General features: G+C 36.7%; 1 protein-coding gene across 2 annotated transcripts in view; it reads right to left on the bottom strand.

Moving 5' to 3' along the window:
• The window catches only part of ca16b (carbonic anhydrase XVI b), a 122,908-nt gene that overhangs the window by 46,658 nt on the left and 56,162 nt on the right, over positions 1-20,088 (bottom strand). The window lies entirely within an intron of this gene.

Below are 20,088 nucleotides of genomic sequence, written 5' to 3'. Positions count from 1 at the left end.
TTGCAGTCATTGGTATATGAGAAAGGTTAAGAACTTAGGAGAATCCTGTGTTCCTCTTTGGGTGATGTCTCTTCAAAATATCTCCCCACTCCCCCGAGACCAGGTGCTACCCCCTGGGGTACAGGAATTGACCCAAAACAAACTCTGAAAAAAATTGGTACAACCCTTTTGTTCTGGTCTGGTTATTTAAGGCTAGGTAACAGAGCAGTCTTTGGGAACCGTAACCAGGAAAACCTCCATACAGTGCTGTGTCAGTGTCTTTTCATTGGAAAACACTCACACACTCCTGTGTGTCTCTGTCAGGAATGCATTGCTTACTTTTAGAATTATCTTTGAGTAATTGATGTCATGCATTTAGTATTTTGGAAATGGCTTTTAATCATTTACTTGTGTAATTGGCACGATACATTTTTACCTGACAAAAATCAATGTGTTAACCTTGATTTATTCTGCATTTTTCTGAAATCATTATTTCTAGTAGATTAATGTGCAGTCTGGTGTTTCCGCAAATTTTTGTCCAGGATAGATCAAACCTAAGACACTAATGAATGGAGCACGGGGCACCTTCATTAAGGAGATTTTCCGATTTCTGACTTTCCCTGACTTAGCATGTTATACGCTCGCAGCTATTACAAAGAATTACACCTACGGGTCAGCAGTGAGCGGCCGCTTAGGGTAAAATAGTTGCACTGCACCCTCTGACTATTTCAGGACTGGCTAGATTGTGATCGTGAACGCACATTCGCGACGTGATGTCTCAAAGCGACACCGGGTCCTTAATGAACGAATATTTGAAAATATGAGATGTCCAGAATAATCAAAGATCTAAATTAACTCATAATCAATATTTATGATTTAAGCGTAGAGCTAAAATAATATTGAAACTAAATTCTAATGAATTAAGTGAACTTCACTGGAGCGCTGAAAAGACAAGCACGGATTATCCCTTAGCCCACACCGTTGGATTCCGTCGTTGGGCGGAATAAATAAATAAATAAATAAATAAATAGCTAAAGCTATAACTCTGTTTTCTTGTAACAAAATACTTTTGAAAAACAAACAGAACTATACTCCATTGTGGAGATGATTCGAGCATGTTAAAAATTCTTCTGAGGTAACCGAGGCTTACTGTCTGTGCTGTAAACCACAAATAATATATTGCCTATTCCGCATGACCCGCATCTCAAGCGCAGGAATAACGCTTGCCACAAAGTGAACGCGCCTATATAGAGAAATGCACACTTCCTACGAATTAGCCTAAGCCGCCATTTCTTTATGTTTTGAATTAACGTTAAATCAAGTAAAAGTATTTCAAGATTTCTAAGTTTCGATTCGTTTATGAGGTGAGCTCCAGTTCACGCGCGCGCCGGTGCCACACACACACACACACACACACACACACACACACACACACACACACACACACACACACACGCAAACACCGTGCGCTTTGCTCACTTGCTCTGGTGTTTGCTTGTGTGTGTGTGTGTGTGTGTGTGTGTGTGTGTGTGTGTGTGTGTGTGTGTGTGTGTGTGTGTGTGTGTGTGTGCTCGCGCGCGTGTGGGGGAGAGGTGCGATTTTTGAATAATAATCAAATGATACCCAGCGATCTTCGAATATTATTTTTGCTTGAAATTCCCATACCTAATATGTAAAAGACCCCGTCACAGCCCTAGGATCTATTCTGGACGAGAAAGATAAGTCTGGGAAGGGGTGTGTCGATCGCGATCTGCCTTCTCATACCGTGACACAGGTTCGTGGATCTGAGTGTCGCGATTTCGGTTTAATATCGTAAATCGTTACAGCCCTACTTTTCAGTGAAATATTGGGACTTGCAACAAGTAAGAGGTTTGATCTACTTCTCTTTCGTCAGCCGTTGTGGTAAGTCAATTATTTTTTCCTTTATAGAAGTGTTGAGGGAAAATTCAGTCGCACTTCATATAGATATGTATAGAATGGGTCGGCAAACCCAGTTAGACCGGAGAACGTAAAATCTGGTGGGGCTTGAGAATTAGATAAAACCACATACCAGGGACATGATAGCAGCGTAGATGAGAAAATATATCCCTTGCTTTAACTTTAAATACCTCCTTGTTTACCCATGCAACAAGAGAAGAAACCTAAATTGGAATAACTTAATTAAATTTTTATTCTGGTACTCAACAGAGGGCTATAAACTAAAAACTTATATTCTGTCTTCTGAACTTGTCTTTTCTGAGCTTGTCTTCTGAAAACTTATAGTCTTCTGATGTCTGATTGTGTAGCTGAGAGAAACCAGACAGTTATGGAAGTGAAGAGGACAAACAAAATGACTGTAGAGTACAGTAGAACTGCATCAGCAGCTCCTGTAGCAGGTTGAACTTCTTCAGCTGGAAAAGTAAGTACAACCTCAGCTGGGCTTTTTTTTTTGCAATAGAGCAAATATGATTGTCTCACTTTAGGTCCTTTGAGATGGTGGTGCCCAGGAACCTAAATTGACTCCACTGCTGCCCCAGTGCTGTTCCTGATGGGAGCCAGGGGAGTGCTGGTGTCTTTCTTCTAAAGTCCACAATCATCTCCACAGTTTTGAGCGTGATCAGCTACAGGTTGTTATGGCACTAATTATGACAATCAGCTGTTCACCTTCTGCCTATATGCAGACTCGTCATCATTGTGTATGAGGCCGTTGATAGTAGTGTCGTCTGCAAACTTTAGAAGGTTGACAGAAGGGTCTTTGGCAGTGCAGTCGTTCGTGTACAGGGAGAAGAGCAGTGGGGAGAGCACACATCCCGGGGGGCGCCAGAGCTGATGGTGCAGGTGTTGGATTTAAATTTCCTCATTATCACTTAGCTGTTGCCTATCTGTCAGAAAGCTGGTGATCCACTGACAAATAGAGCTAGGAACAGAGAGCTGAGTTAACTTAGTCTGGAGGAGTGCTTACATAAGTTTCAGCCCACGACAAAGTCAAACTGTGAAAGATATTATTTTCAAAAAATATATCATTGGCAAACTTTTGTTAATAAACCTAGCTAAATGTAAATAGATTCCCCTAGTGAAACACAAAAACCTATACCAAAATGTATTAAAAATACATTTATTTACTGACATATCACTTGAGTATATGTGTGTGTAAGTATATTAATTGACTATACCAAAAGGCAGGGTATTTAAATTAAGTACATAAATATCTAAATGTATTTGTAGTACTGTATACTTAGCATAAAAAAAATGTATTTAAAATATATGTTGGTATATTGATTTTTCACTATAGTCATAGTTAAAGTAAGAGAAAAAAAAACAAAACATTGCAGATGCCTTAATGTCTGCCAAGTCATTCTATATTTTATATATTGTTTACTGGAAGAATGTCTCAACTTTTCTAATGAATACCCAGTTGCACGGAACAATGTTCTAATGAGACAAAAATGGAACTTTCTGGCAACAAAGCATTACGTAACAGAAGTAGAACAAAGACTCCAAAATCAAAAGTGAGTAAAACATGCACAGGCAAGATGATTCAAATGCTTCCAAATATGCGGTGCCACATTCAGATCTCTTTTGGAGGGAAAAACCAGGAACGCCAGCCATAAAACTGTTTTATGACTCGTGTATGTATTGAGCGCCATCTGTTTGGGCTAGCTGAGCCATTTAGCTCAACAGCTACCACTCTGTCACATTCCCTTCAGTCCAACGGGCACATGTTTGTCTCAATCCACTATCTTTGTTACCAGCCGTAATCCCATTAACCTTGCAGATAAATAACCCAACCGTTGTTGCCACGGGAACGCTGACTGTGTGGAGATTGCCTTGTCATGTCTGTTTTGTCCCCCCTGAGAAAATGGGACACGTAGCGCAGACTTTGGCAGCCGTCACACTTTTTGGCACAGCTCCGCTCACCAGTCGTGTTCAATCTAACCCTCGGTGGTCCGTGGACCGCGCACGGTCGACAGGAAACAAACATGCGACGCTGATGCGATTGATAGTGACAGTGGAGCTGGTTGGGGTTTGGGCGGGAGGCCTGCGGTTATTGCCACTTTTCCAGGGTCATTGATAGCTTCAAGTGATGCGTAAAACAGGCTAGATCAGATCTAAATCTGGACAAATATGCCTACAACTTAGTTACAAATCAATGAAATGCTAATTATGCAGATTATGATTCGTTCACCAGAACCATTGCATTATTTGTCGAAAAAGGCTTGATGTTCGAAAGACTTACTATGAGCTTCACCGCAGGAGTGACTCGTAAATGGACGACCAAATGATTGTTACGCTTCAAAAAGAATTAAACATCTTAGTCAGGAAATAAGGAATTCGGAAAGTGTTCTTGTGAGCAGATTATAGATATGCATATTCAAATGAATGACTAGATCTAGTATAAATATTCATGGAAACATGTGCTAAATGTCCCTAATTCAACGAGAAATGAGAAGCAATAAACAATCGGTCTTAAATGATTAGTTCACACAAAAAAAACATTATTTAGACACTCTCAGATCAAGCATGTAAAACACAAAAAGAAAAAATTATTCTGAATATTGTGAAAAGTATCAATAAAACAGGTAATACGACTCAAAAGCTTTAAGTTTTTGAAGCCATATGATATGATTCCTTCTTGAATTCGACTGATTCAATTCAGTGACAACGCAGCTTAGCCTATTTACACAAGCCTACTTGTCACAAAAGGCTTCGGAAGTCTTGAAATATAACTCAAAAATGGTACTTTATGATACTTTAATGCTGCTTTTTGCATCCTTTTTTAGACTAAACTGCCTGGAAAATAGTAGCGACTACTACAATTCTTCAAAACTTCTCTGTTTGTGTTCCACGGAAGCGAGAGTAAAGTGAGTAAAGTATTCCATTAATGATTCAATTTAAATGTACTGATCAATTTGATCGACTTAAAAAGTAAGATAAGTTCAGTTATTCTAAACACAAACACTTTATTTTAATGTGTCAGTATTACAGTGTAACTACAATGTAATTATACAGACTATATGTAATTATTATAATACTATAATACTAAAATTACTATAATAACTTACTATAGGGTTAGGATGAAGGTTTGGTTTAAAGTTAATTGCATGTAATTATGTAAAAACTATGTAACGTGTATCAATGACACTGTAAAATAAAGGGTTACCCATAATTCATTCATATATCATTTATTTTGCATCTTAAAAAGTTAAATTATGCTGTTAAAAGTTAATAATGCTGCTTGGATGCATTATGACAGCTTTTGCAACCAAGTCAATTTCCTTTCATTTTCTCACATTTTCAATAATACCAAAAAAATAGAAAATCCACAATAATTCCTCTTTTCTTGCCGTAATTGTTTGAAAAGGGATTGTAGTTTTAACTACTCTGAGCTGTTCAGTCGCAGAAAATTGTTAAAGCTTTGAATCTGTTTTGAATGAAAAACACTTTCAGAGTATCACCAGCATTGAATGCAAGCCGCCAAATTACATTTCACATTTGAGGTTTATAATTAATTCAATCTTAGGGCAATAAAATGAATGAATGAAAGATACCTCAAAACCTGTGGATTGTTAAGGAAAATTACTTTTCTAAGTAATCAGACTTGCGATTTTCACCTAGTAAACACTGAAAGAGGGACCTGAGCCAGATCTAGAGACCAGAATATCACACTTATGACTTGATTGAGAAAGCATCCACCTAGCAACCATCCAAAACACTAACTGCATAGAAACATCAGCAATATAGGCCAAACATGATCCTGGACTAGTTACATCATCAGCATCCAATATTAACTTGAAGCTTTAAGTATGGAAAGGCTTTTGCATTCAAAGCCGGTTCTTTGTGACTGAATAACTTTTTGGACATTATGTAACCTTCATTAGATAAAAAAAAATGTGTAACAGGAAAATGGGCTTTGCTACTGCTGGGTGAGATAAAACTGAACTCATTAATTGATACCTTTCAGACTGAATTATACCCTCTCTCGGTCTCCACCCACTTTCTTTTGGAATGTGTACTAGGATTAATCATATTTTGATGACGATAATGAGTCTAGATTCTAGAACACATACGCACACCCCAAACTACACCTTAAGTCTCCCCAAATGACTCTTAATAGCTGTAAGATAAAATAAAACATCCCCTCAAAAATAAAATCCCATTAACGACATGAATTGCACTTTTAATACCATTCAATTCTATTCAAAGAATCCTGAAAAATGTGTCACGGTTTCCCAACAAATATTTTTCAACATTGACGATCATAAGAAATGTTTCTTTGATCACCAAAATCGGCATACTAGAATGATTTCTGAAGGATCAGACTGAAGACTGCAGTGATGATGCTGATAATTCAGCTTTGACTTCACAGGAATCAATCCTGTTTTAAAATAATATGTACTGTTTTACAGTATTTTTGATCATATAAATGCAGCCTCGGTGAGCATAAAAGACTTCTTTCAAAAACATTAAACCGACCCCAAACTTGTGTGTACTATATATTTATACATAATGGATCTAAAATCTTCCTTTATATCAAGAATGGCATGTTCTAGAACACTGATCTTTGACCCATTCTTCTAAATGGGTCTCGGCTGCGTTCCACTTGCGTGGTGAAACGGACCAAGTAAGGAAATGATAAATCAAATGTCTATTTGTGTCTAATTAGCTGGCGAGTGGCGTTCCAGACAAAACAAGGTTCGCCTCCGGTATTATCGACTTCCATCTTAAGGTACTTTGCTGCGTAAAAAAAGTTATTTCCTGTTCTGAGTAGTTATACGGAGAGTTCAAGTGAACTGGATGTTGTTCCACACCCTGTGAAACTTTATATAGGAGACTGAAAAGAAGAAACTTTGGGTTTTTGGGCCAAGATGTTTAATGGTTTGGAACATTCCGTTTTAATTTCATTTACATTTCTGTACTGATTTTACAATTCCCAAGAGCTAAACGTTATTCTATAAATCTTGTGCACATTTTCACGTCACATACATTTTACACAAAGCATTGTTTACACCAAAAAGCAATAAGCATAAAAAAGTATTTGGAAGTAAACAGGAGCAGTGAGTTTTCAGGGCATCTATAATAAAATTATATTCTTGTGTATTCTTCTATTATTCCGGCGAGCATGAATTATGAATGGCTGAGGATGTGGCTGTAGCCGCAGGCGCTGTGAGAACGATTCGCGCGGAAGAAACAACAACTACAACAAGAAAGTTAACTATGAATTAAAATTAAAAGGTCAATAATTATCTGGTATTTTCTGGTAGATAACTATCTAGCATGTAGCTGCATGTTTTACAGTCCACCCACCAATGTGTTCATTTCCTCTCCTCCTCCCAGACGGAGAGATATGATCACTTCCATTGTATGCAGAGGCGATGTTATGGGTGGGGAGGAAAGCTTCACCAAACAAACCCCTCCTCAGACAAGGACACGGTTACAAAACCCTCTGTGCCAGAAAGGGTAACCTTATATTCCTCTTAGCCTGCCAGGCTGCACGTAACTGCCTAAATTCAAATGTCAATATGAGCTTTATGTTTTGTTTTGTTTTTACTTATGTGGCTACAAACAATGAGATTTTTTTCCAGCAATATCAAAGCAAGTTCCAGAAGAGATCTAAACAAACGACTAAAGCTGTGAATGAATGAATGAATGAATGAATGAATGAGGCATTTATATACTGTATGATTCAAACTTTGCTCAGATTTGACAGAACTTCCAGACCGATATCACTGAAAGAGATGTCCTAAGAAATCCACTTGTCCCTGTGATAGCCCCAGGTTCTGTAAATAACCAAAAACAGTCAAGGTGCTGGCCTGAACTCTTTTATTCACATTTGCTCCGATTGAATAGTGAATTTAATAATTGTAGTCATTCATTTCGCGTTCACACCAAAAAAGCGTGCAATACTGATCTATATAAGTGGTGCTCTGCTCCCTTAAAGCCACCTTTCAAACTTCTCAGGAGTACCAAATTGACTTATTTTTCTTGGCTTATTGCACTTAAAGAGATAGTTCACCCAAAAATGGAAATTCTTCTTTCAGACGAATACAATTGGAGTTATAAAAAAAAAAATCCTGGCTCTTCCAAGCTTTATAATGATAATGATTCAATACAGTGAATGGTCTATCCTCTGCGCTTCCGTGTTCGTCATTATGTGCGTCAAGGTCAAGGGTTACTCTTCCACCGTAAATCGATGCGTATGGCTGTCTGCCGGAAGCTAGTTATTTTAGTTGATAAAGTTTTAAATATAGATATTTTTCTTACACAAACGCATCACTTTACTTCAGAAGGCCTTTATTTGCCTGTATTTGTGTGTGTGTGTGTGTGTGTGTGTGTGTGTGTGTGTGTGTGTGTGTGTGTGTGTGTTATATATACACTTGTATTACGTATATAGTGGATATTTGCTAATATAGCAAGAGGAAATCCCAGATTTTTATTTCATCCATTTAATTTATTGTGTGTATATATATATGATACAGCATCTTCAAAATAACTGCATCAGTTCTGCTACTGCATAATTTCTCCAAACATTCATTCACTTCCACACATAAACAGCCCAGAAGACAAATCCTCTTTTGGATGCTCTATATGCTCCTTTCTCTGAGTAACCAGCGAACATGTGAGATCATTCTAAGCATCTCCTTCTGTTGCGCTATATTGCATTATGTTAAACAGATCCTATCTAATTTGAATTCTTAATAAAACTTGTTTTCCCAGCGAGGACAGGCACTTTGCCACAAAAAGATTTGAGGATGATATAGGAGCTGGATTTCTCACACAAATTGGTTCCTGTCTTAGCGATTTATCATTGCAAATTATGAGGGCTCGTCTTGCATTACCATCTAGGTTGGCCATCTTGACCCATCAATCACAGGAGGTTGCCAGGGACACAGAAATATTATGCTGGGGAACGTAGAGCTGACTCTTTTTTTTTTTAGCACCCAACCACAACAGGCTGTCATGGTGCTACATTTTTACATCTTTTAAATGACTAGGAATGACCACTGAAATCCTTAGCTGGCTCATAATCCTGCATTAAGACTAAGAGTACACATTTTTGAAGTTATATAAATAGAGATTCACAGGGCAAAAAAGTCCAAACCCACATTCGGCAACTATTTTTTTTTTTTTGGCTGCTCTATTTCTGACTTTCACACAAAATGCATTACAATCACATCCCAAAATGTCATTTGTGTGGAAATATTATGAAGTCTGTAAACAGGACGTTAACACAGGCCAAAGACGGGACATGCTGAAGACGAACGCAAATTATACAAATCAAAACCGACATGTGTGTAGCATCTTTGTTTGGATCATGATTACAAGTGCCAAGTTAGGCCAGTAAGAGCAAACAAGCAACAAACTTGTAAAAAAAAGTTGGAATCAGCAATGAAAAATTGTGATTGGTGTGTGTTGTGAAACCCTTACGTAGCCACTTTTAGCCCCCTGAGGTCGGCAAACGCGCGGGCGCGTTTTGCTCGTTTTTTTTTACATAGCAGCAAAATAGACCTAAAATACTCCGTCGGTTTTGGTCATACAGACTTAAGAAATATGAAAAAATTAGCTGTTAAATGTCTACTTTTTTATGTGTCCACTTACAATCGAAATAAAACATTGTGCTTTTGTAAAATAAAGAAAGTAAACAGGGAGTGCTTTATGCCTCTCCGTCTCCGTGAACTTTTTTTCTGAAGCACTTCTCTAAACTCAAATAAAACTCAGCGAATACTATTCACTCAGACATGAGCTATATATCTCTATAATCATTTAAGTGTGTAGTTTTAAATTATCTAATTCAAATCTAAAACAAATATTCTCTGTTTATGTAATCTATATAAAAAGAGCGAGAGATCAGCTGTGCTCATTATCTTTCTGGCACCTCATTACTCCGCTAATGTGACACGCCCATCGAGAGCGCGCGCGCTATTCAAACACAGATAATCTGGAGCAACACATGCAAACCAGTCAACGCCCACAACAGCTGGACAACACACTCGCTGTGAGGAATAGCTCTGCTAATAATATCGTGATTATCCTGGAAATTTTACCTCAAACGTGCTGGAGTAGCCGAACAACGGACCCAGCTGCAGATCATCAGTAAGTGCTTTGTTCTAATCGCGATATGAACTGGTGTCTGTAATCCGCAAAAGACTGTTTAAATTTGAATCGCGTTTCTGTGTTTGAATGAATGAACGGCACATGTGCATGCGTTTGTTTACTAACGTTACAGCTCGCGCGTGTCTGTGTGTGTGAATGAAATATCTATTGCCTACTGAGATGAGTAAAAATCGACTGAATACGTTGAAATAAAATGTCTTTGTATAAGCAACGTTTTAAACTGCAAATTAACATTTATGCCCTAATATAGGCTATATTATAAAAGACGATATGTTACAGACGAAATATGAAAGAAGTTTGTACTGCCACATCAAAACCTAATTTCCAAGGTGCAAACAAAATCTTAAAAGGTCAATATAAGCCTTCTCTTTAAATTATTTTTGTGTTTTATTAGTGACAAATTTGGGGAGAGGATAGCCTACATAATCCAAAACTTTCTGAAAATACGAATGAGAATTAACTGCACAATTACTAGAAATGTTTACCTTGGATATTATACAATTTGCAAGCATTACACAGTTTGTGGAAAAATACACTTTTTTTTCAAGATGTTTCCAACTCTGAACCAATTCTGTAGATGTGTGTGTGTGTGTATGTATGTATGTGTATATATATATATATATATATATATATATATATATATATATATATATATATATATATATGTGTGTGTGTTGTCTTTGCATTCTGTGTGGCTCAGTGACACACTCAGTGAAAGGCTCATTAGTATGCAGCATTAGCAGCTCTTCTTTGTCTTCTCCAGGTGTGAATGAGGACATTATTCATGACCTTGTTGGATCATTCACGCCCACCTGCATATTGCCTTTCCAAACAAAAAGTGTCTTACAAAATTTAAATCAATCTATTGTTTAATGTGAACGATTAGCCCGGATGATTTTCAGATCATTTTGAAGTAAATACTCTAGCCGACAACATCCATTAGTCAACAGTATTGTGGGAATATGTGAAGTTGGTCGTTTGTGGTCTTATATCAGAACATTTAAGTTTGAGTTTTTTGAATAACCACGCATAAATAATATTCTCTCAAAAATGCAAACATGTACATACATGTTGCTCACATATTATGATAGACATGTTTGTGCTAAATAGAGTGTAATTACACCTTTGCCATTAATATGTTTATAAGCAACTGAAAAAAATAAAAATATCAGGGCATTTCAAAACATCTCAAGGACCCCAAAAACACCTTAGACTCCAGAGGGTTAACAAAAGGGTTCGTAACATAAATGAAACAGCTTGAAAAAAATTGTGATCGATTTTAACTATTATGCAGTTAAAAATAAAACTGAAATGACCCAGAATTCACTCTAAAATGTTGAACTGTTGAAGTAAACAAAATACGCAAACTGCACCTGTAATAATAGCATGCTGTGACAACAGTGAGCTGTCAAACACAGATACTCTCTTTTTAGCACAAAGTGGATATTTGCTCAGATATAGCAAGAGGAAAGAGGAGGGAAAGAGACAGACAGGGGGAGAGAGAGAGAGAGAGAGGGAGAGGGAACGAGAGAGAGAGAGAGAGAGAGGGAGAGGGAACGAGAGAGAGAGAGAGAGAGAGAGAGAGAGAGAGAGAGAGAGAGAGAGAGAGAGAGAGAGAGAGAGAGAGAGAGAGAGAGAGAGAGACCTTTAACAGTGCACTATGGGCCTTGTCCATGGAATCCTGTGCAGAGATCATATTTCAATAGATTAATTTGATTAGATTATGGAAATAAGGACAATGAACTGTACCTAACTGTAAATAATGAAATGAAATATAATACGCATTTCCACTTCTTATGATGAAACATGTTGGAGAGGAGAGAGAGAGAGAGAGAGAGAGATAGAGAGATAGAGGGAATGAGAGAATACTGGCAGAAGAAAATGAAATCCTGGAAGAATATGAGAGGGAAAATATGAGTAATGATGCGTGCCCGTACCTCCTGGGGGAGACCCTGCAGTGTGGCATATTATCTGTCCCTTTTGAAAAATACCTCCACACACACGCACATTTTAAATAAACCATAATCAAATCTCACCTTGCAAGCTGTACAGTCAGTTCCTAGGCTCTTTCCCCAGCTGAATCCACACCTAGCTGTGCATATAGTCTTTTTGGCTTCTTAAACAAATCTAATTACATCTAAAAACTACCTTTACGTATTTATCTGAATTTATAAATGGAATGAAAAGAGTTTAATTATGAAGTAATTTACAAACGCAGCTGCAAAGGTGGGTCACATTATGTTGACAGGCAATTAGCGGTAATGTCTCAGCTATTGAACAGACCAGACAATTAGCACTTTGATATGTCATTTATATAAAGCAACACGTTGCACTGAACCGAGTTCCAAAAAAGATCATAATGCCAGTGCCAGAATTGCAGGCGCATCTGTCACGACAATAGCAACTTTATTTGTTGTCACATGGGACAGAGTAGAAAATTATAACAGCATATGTCAAGCATGGACAAAATGCATCAGCAAAAGGGTAAAAGTGTTAGAAATCTCGCACATACACTCTTAGAAAAAAGGTTTAATGGGAGTTCTGTATAGAACTCTAGGGTTCTTGACTCCATTTTAAAAATGCCAAACTACATTACTGCACTCTTTCTGGTTGTGTCCCAAACTGTCTGATTTCAGTGGGAAAGTCTTCAGGTGTTTTTCTGTTATTTTTTCTTTTCCAGTAGACCCGAACTCTTTTAACAGCATTGCTTGGTAATCCTGCCAGAATCTGTCAAATTAAACACACTACAGGGCGACAGTGCAGCCTTTGCAACTTTACCGGCTAGACGAGTAGTTCTCATGAACTGAAAGTGATGGAAAAGACTTGGTTCGAAATGAGACAAAAGCCAAACCTCTTTTTGAAAGTCTGGACTATTCCTTTTCTGGAATATTTTGAGAAAAACAAAAACATCTTAGTTCCTCACCCCTCTTTATTTATTTATTTCTCTTCAATGCTTTTATTGTATATATGGTTGCCTGATATTCCCTCTTTTGTTTGAATTATTGTTTGTGTTTATCTATGCATTATGGCTGTCAAAAGATAAAAAAAATTATATCACGGTTAATCGTAACCTTTAGTGCGATTGATCGCACACTTATCGTGAAATTAAGCATACACCATTTATTTTGTTTAACACGTTCATTTTGTAATCATTTGCTATATATATATATATATATATATATATATATATATATATATACTCTATTATATACTGGGATTGTACAGAGACATTTACTGCCATCAAGATGACATCTTTCCTGGGACGCAAGACAATGCCAGGCCTCATTCTACACGTGTTACATCAGAGTGGTTTTGTGGACACTCACAGAAGGGATGTGCTTGAGTGCCTGCCTGCAGTCCAGATCGGTCCTATTGAAAATGCATGGCCTATCATGAAAAATAGAATCAGACATGGACTGTTGAGCAGCTGTCTTGTAACTGCAAAAATGTATATCCTCAATTCCCTAAAAGATTCAAAAGTGTAATTAAAAGGAAAGGTGATCTAACAAAGTAGTAAACATGCCTCGGTCCCAACTTTTTTGCAGTGCGTTGCAGCCATCAAAATCAAAATTTGTTAATTTTTATCAAATACAATTAGGTTGTTCAGTAAAAACATTGACAATCTTTTCTTTCTACTTTTGCCAGTTAAAAAAAGGTTATAGAGAATTAACAAATCCTTGATTTTAATGCATTGTCACAAAATGGGGTCGCACTTTCATGTTTTTCTAGTAATAGAGTATATGTTTATGAGCTGAATTGGAGTGAGTTCAAACTAAATCCATAAAATTATCCCATAAGGTTCTATATATGAATGCCTGACAGAACCGTTCAAGGGTTCTATATAGAACTTGAGAGTGTAGATGGACTAAACAGTTCTCAAAAAAATGTAACCTCATCTAAAACATAATTTATGTTGATTTATAGAGCTTATGGGGAATGCAAGTTTAGATCTGGCTCGAACAGGGAAGGAAAATGAGCACGCTTTTACCTCAATTGTTTCTCCTCGACAGCAGTGAGACTAAATAGTAAGAAAATGGAGGCATTTGCTTAAGATTCCTGCTTTTCTCCTGTGGAAAAAAAGCCTTTATTTTGTCTTCAAAAAATATCTTTTTCAATTTAAACAATTTTCATCAAAATCTTTTATGATCTAATTATATTTGTCGTCAAAGGGATTTCAGGAGAAACATCTGAGAAAAAGCAGACACTAATATCCTCCTCCCCACCCCTTCCTGCCCTTTTTATATTATCTCAGTGACAAAAGGCCAAAATGAAAGCTAAAAAAGTACAGTCTCAGATACCTTTTCTGCACCTTAATGAAAAAAAACCTCAACAAAACTTTATATTAAAAGTTTCAGAAAGCTGAAATTTATTACATCACTGCTATATGGATACTGTCTTTATCCAAGGCCAACACAAAGACACATAACCTGTCGTAGGAGTAAATCCTAGACTCCTGAGCTGTGAGAAAAAGTATAAAATATACCTAATAAATCTGTTTCTCTCTGTCTGAACTGATTGCAGTTAAACCAAAATGCTTGAATAAGTATAAGTAGCGTGTCACATTATATAATTACTAGTGCTGTCAATCTGTCAAAATGACTGTCAGATCTGTCAATATGAGTTTATGTTTTTGAAAGAAGTCTCTTAAGCTCAATGTTGAAAATAGTTGTAGTACTTAATATTTTTGTGAAAGTGTGTGAAGTGTTTTTATGATTTTTTTGTTGAATAAAAAGTTCAAAAAATATTTGATTTGAAATAGAAATTTTTGTAACATTAGAAAAAAACTTGGTAAATGTAATGCATCCATGCTGAATAAAAGTATTCATATATTTAAAAATATATTATTGACCCCAAACTTTTGGACGGTAGAGCTCAAAGTTTTTAAGTAAACTATATTGGGATTTTGCCAATATTGCGATTAAACTTTGCCTCACAATACTTAGATTAAACTAATGCGATTATGCTCATAATCATAGTAACCATAATCACATTAAACTATGTGACATACGCCGATTTTAATCGTAATAAACAAGCATGTAAACACCTTAATCACATTATTATTACCGCTCTGACCAAAGTATGCATGTGCTCGGATGCGAAGAACACGGCTGCAGCGTAGACAACCCCAGTTACAGCGGTGTTGCTATGTTCATTACGGCTCCAAATATCGTATAATATGTCCATAGAAATGTGTTTTGCATTTGACATAAGTGGATCAAAACAGTGGCCAGTAACACCTACTGCATGTGAGTTCATCATTTGTGCTGTGCATTGGGGTATGTGGTGGTAAAAATAACCACTCTTAAATAGCGAATAATCAGAATCATGAAAATATCCTGTAAACGGGAGTGAAGAGTTTTGCTCGATTTTTTTGGGGGAAAATCGCATTATTGGTGTACATGTAAACGCAATCACCGTCTCATCATGTCATATACTGTAGAGCTTTATATAGAGAATCACCTCCTGGAATGCAGTTCTGGAGCTCAAAGCGAGAAATAAACTCCTACTTTCTTCATCCCTCACAGAACTGGAGGCTTTTCTACTTTGCAGGATTGTGCAATATTTCACTCACGATTGTTGGAAGCTGTTCTGAAGGCAAACGTTAGACCTGCTCTTTATTAGGTTCTTGAGATCAATATATTGTTAGGTGGAGTTCTGTTATTTTACCCACCCTCCGATAAAGTTAGCGGGATCCTTTATAGGTCATTGGCATGCACATAAACAATGCTGATTTGCACATTACATGGCTAAATTGGGAAAATTACCAACAAAGACCGACTTATCCTGTTTCCAAACTGGATAATGTCAAGCTAGAAAATGTGAACTAGAGAATCAAATTAGGCTGACTATCCTTTTGCTAAGCAGAAAGCAATCCATAGCATGCAATGTTATGCATAATGTCTCCTACACATTTTTAACACTTATTTTTCATAACTTGTTTCACATAAAAGCAAATGTGTCAATCCTCAAATAGATTTTAGATGTGCTTTTTGGGCAATCTGTAATTGTTCCAGCAGCTGCCAAGCTTTGATTTGCTTTTGCTATGAAAATGGGTTTAAAAGAGGGAAAAGGTAAAGAGGTAAAGCCTGCAGAATACTTCTGGCATAGAAATTATTGTGAGAGCATGAAAGGTTCGAGTGCATTCTGGCTCGGCTCAAAAGACGCACAAACACGCAGACTAAAATCACTTACGATGCTTTACACATTTTAAAAAGAACATTAAAGCTTTAGCTAAGAAAAGCTACTAACTGCTTTCATGTACACAGCCTGTTAGAAGTGCTTGCTGGTTTTGGTGGGATTTTCCTAAAGAATACGTATTATGCTTTTTACATTTTCAACTTTTTTTAGTGTGTAATGTTGCTGTTTGAGCATGAAGAAGGTTTGCAAAGTTAAAAAGCACAAAGTCACTCCAAAGGGAGTTATTCTCTATATCAGTTTCTGAACTCATTGAAACACCTTATGGTAGACTTGAGTTTTCTTCTGGGAACGAACACGTGGCCATATTCCTCATTAAAGAATTCCAGAAAAAAAAGAGAAAAAAAACCTATGCAAAAAATAAATAAAAAGGGTTAGTAGTGTGTTGAAAATCGCGGTTGTGATAAGGCGCGTGAATTTTCTGAAAAATGCTCAAAAAGTTTGACCAATCACAACACACTGGTCCAGCCGACCAATCAGAGCACATTGCGCTATTTGGAAAGAGGGGCTTCATAGAGACAGGAACTAAACAGAGTGTTACTGGCAGACTGGAAAGAGAGGTGCTGCAACAAATAAAATATGTGAACAAATAATGTTTTTTTTTTTTTACATTCAAGCATGAAAACCTATTCTAGTAGACTCCAAACACAAAACAAAAACAAGACTTAAAAGGGGATAACAGGTCCTCAGAAAACATTACAAGGCACAGATTCAGGTCCAGAGTCTGCAATGTTTTGCTTTCATTTCAAATTATATTATTATCAGCATCAATATTTTAATGAAAATCATGACATGAGAATGTCTCTGTATTTTTGTCTCTTTTTGCTTTAATAGTTTATATTATATTATACATTTAATTTTAAATATATATATAATCCCATTCATAGGATTACAATTTTAAAAAATCCTAAAAAAGCTTATTTTTAGATTTATATTTTGAACCCCACATTTTCAATAGGGACTAAGGTTTTTTAATGACACTGTATGTTAAGGAAGTAATCGAATTGTATATTTTAGTATTAAAATATAATGGTGTAAATAACAAAATAAATGTTGTGGTCGACTACTTACAAAAATATATAATAAGAGGATACAATGGAAAGTGATTTCAGATGGAAATACAATGGTACAGTATTTTGATATACTGTATATCATAATGTTGAATGACACCATATTCATGAGGCATGGTATTTACATAACACTATTGAGTGCTTCTAAGAATATCCAAAAAGTATGGTATTACCAAAGTACCATTCACGGCAGTACCATTTGTACAGTTTTGTTTGTGCTGTTTAATAGCTCCTCATCAAGTTAAATAAACTTGTTACTGTAAAAACAACACAGATCCATAAAATGAAATATTTTCTTCAGTAACATCTGTAATATGATTTTTTATATGCCTCATAAAACTCCTTTATGAAAAATTGGATGCAACCGCAAAGAGAAAAAGCTTTGAGCCCCAGATCAGTTCCTAAATTCCACAAAACCACATCAGCTATTGTGGTGTCAAACCACCTAGTGACACTGGCATGGATTTTACTTGACAGTGAATGCACAACACAGTGCACTGACACGGACAAGCTGCAAAACAATGAAATTGATTCAAAAAGAAAAAAAAAAGACAGTTAAAGTGTCTGGTGAGAAGATAAAACCTTTGTATGAGGGAAAAATGTGCGAAAGACAAGCAAAAATGCACAAACAAGTGCCGCAGACAGATATTGCCTGTGAATTGAATCATAAAGCCTTCATGCTGACTATCCTCATTAATGCTTTCAGTGAAACTGCCATGGAACCACAGCTATACCTGAGAAACAACAACATCTGTTCAAAACACTCATGGAAACTAGTGCAAGGTCTACAGCAAGTCTAACACTTAAAAGTCTGCTTCGCTCGTCGTAAACCAAACCTAGAGGAAAACTGTAAAGTTTATAGGTTGCTCTCTCATATCTCAGGACTTATGTTGGGTTTGAGTACCGATTTAGTATCAGATGTTTCTCTATTAGCAGGTCTTAAAAACTGAAACAAATTAAAGAAGTGTTGACATACTAAATTTATGTGAATAGCAAAACAGATTTGAGTTCGCATTGAGATTTCAGAAAAAACATGAACAATATTTTTGTATCTTGCAAGGTTACCAGCCATTCCAGTCTATTAAAATCCAATTCAATTCCTGAATTTGACATAACAAACATGATGCAGACATGCAATTTGAATTTGAATGTAGAATTATTTAAATGAGATAGATAGATAGCTAGATAGCTAGCTAGATAGATAGATAGATAGACAGACAGACAGACAGACTAATAGACAGACAGACAGACAGACAGACAGACAGACAGACAGACTAATAGACAGACAGACAGACAGACAGACAGACAGACAGACAGACAGACAGACAGACAGACAGACAGACAGACAGACAGATAGATAGATAGATAGATAGATAGATAGATACCGTAGATAGATAGATAGATAGATACCGTAGATAGATAGATAGATAGATAGATAGATAGATAGATAGATAGATAGATAGATAGATAGATGGATAGATAGATAGATAGATATGGATAGATAGATAGATATCATAGATAGATAGATACCGTAGATAGATACCATAGATAGATACCATAGATAGATAGATAGATAGATAGATAGATAGATAGATAGATAGATAGATAGATAGATAGATAGATAGATATGGATAGATAGATAGATATCATAGATAGATAGATACCGTAGATAGATACCATAGATAGATAGATAGATAGATAGATAGATAGATAGATAGATAGATAGATAGATAGATAGATAGATAGATAGATAGATAGATAGATAGATAGATTAGGAGAAAAAAGTCTAAGAAGAAACTTTAGGAAATATCTCCATTCACTTTCCACACAAACCAGATTTGGAGATATTAAAGAGATATCATTGGGAGGGGGGGGGGGTATCCTCCTATAGAGAGATATGAAAAGCAACCCACAAAAAAATCTGTATCTCAGAAAAGCATATCCTCTGAAACAGATCATTAGATCATGGAAACGACATTTGGAAAACGCTGCATCGTCTATTAGAGCGGGCACACTGAGGAAGAAAGCCTCGCAGGGCTTATCGCACGACTTCACATGGTAAATACACATATATGGCTGCCAGCAAGCGCCAAAGAAAGGAAAGAGCACCATTTAAAGATCATTCCATGCTAGAGGGCAGCTGAAACTACAGGCATAAATGTTCCTCATCTCTCTGAGCACAGACACAAGTCAGAATGCTGGCAAAGAACAAGCCGCCACTGGTCTGTCAGAGCGGATGAAGCGAACCGTTCAGACGCCCAGAGGAACGAGAGAAAATCAGAAATAAAAAGATAAAAGATCAGCTGGAGAAACGAGCAGAGAGAAAAGAAAGAGTTTGTAATGAGATTAGAGCAGTTGACGTCCGCGACTATTGACCGTATGTCCGCCAGAGGCCATTGATTGATTCATTTTCATAACTCTCATAATAAGAGCCCTTCAATTACGGAATAAGAACAATCCAGCAATTGCTCGCAGATTCTGCTGAGTTAGAGGAGGTATAGATTATGTAAAAATCCCCTCTCTGAGACAAAGCATTTCCAATTGATTTCGCCCAGTGGCTCGAAGTGGTCTTTTTCTGCTGTAAAACATGTAAAACTAATAGACCAAACCCACCTGCCGCTTTTCAAAGGGAAATATACTCATTAAATTTCCCAATAGGGTTGATTCCCCACAGACACACAAGGCTTATGCTGAGTAAACATTGTTGCTATTGCTTACCGATGCAGCACACACATTTTCATTGTTTATTGGT

This window comes from Phoxinus phoxinus, assembly GCF_949152265.1.
Source record: "Phoxinus phoxinus genome assembly, chromosome: 11".
In the NCBI taxonomy this organism is placed as follows: Eukaryota; Metazoa; Chordata; class Actinopteri; order Cypriniformes; family Leuciscidae; genus Phoxinus; species Phoxinus phoxinus.
This window is presented reverse-complemented; position numbering and strand designations above follow the sequence as displayed.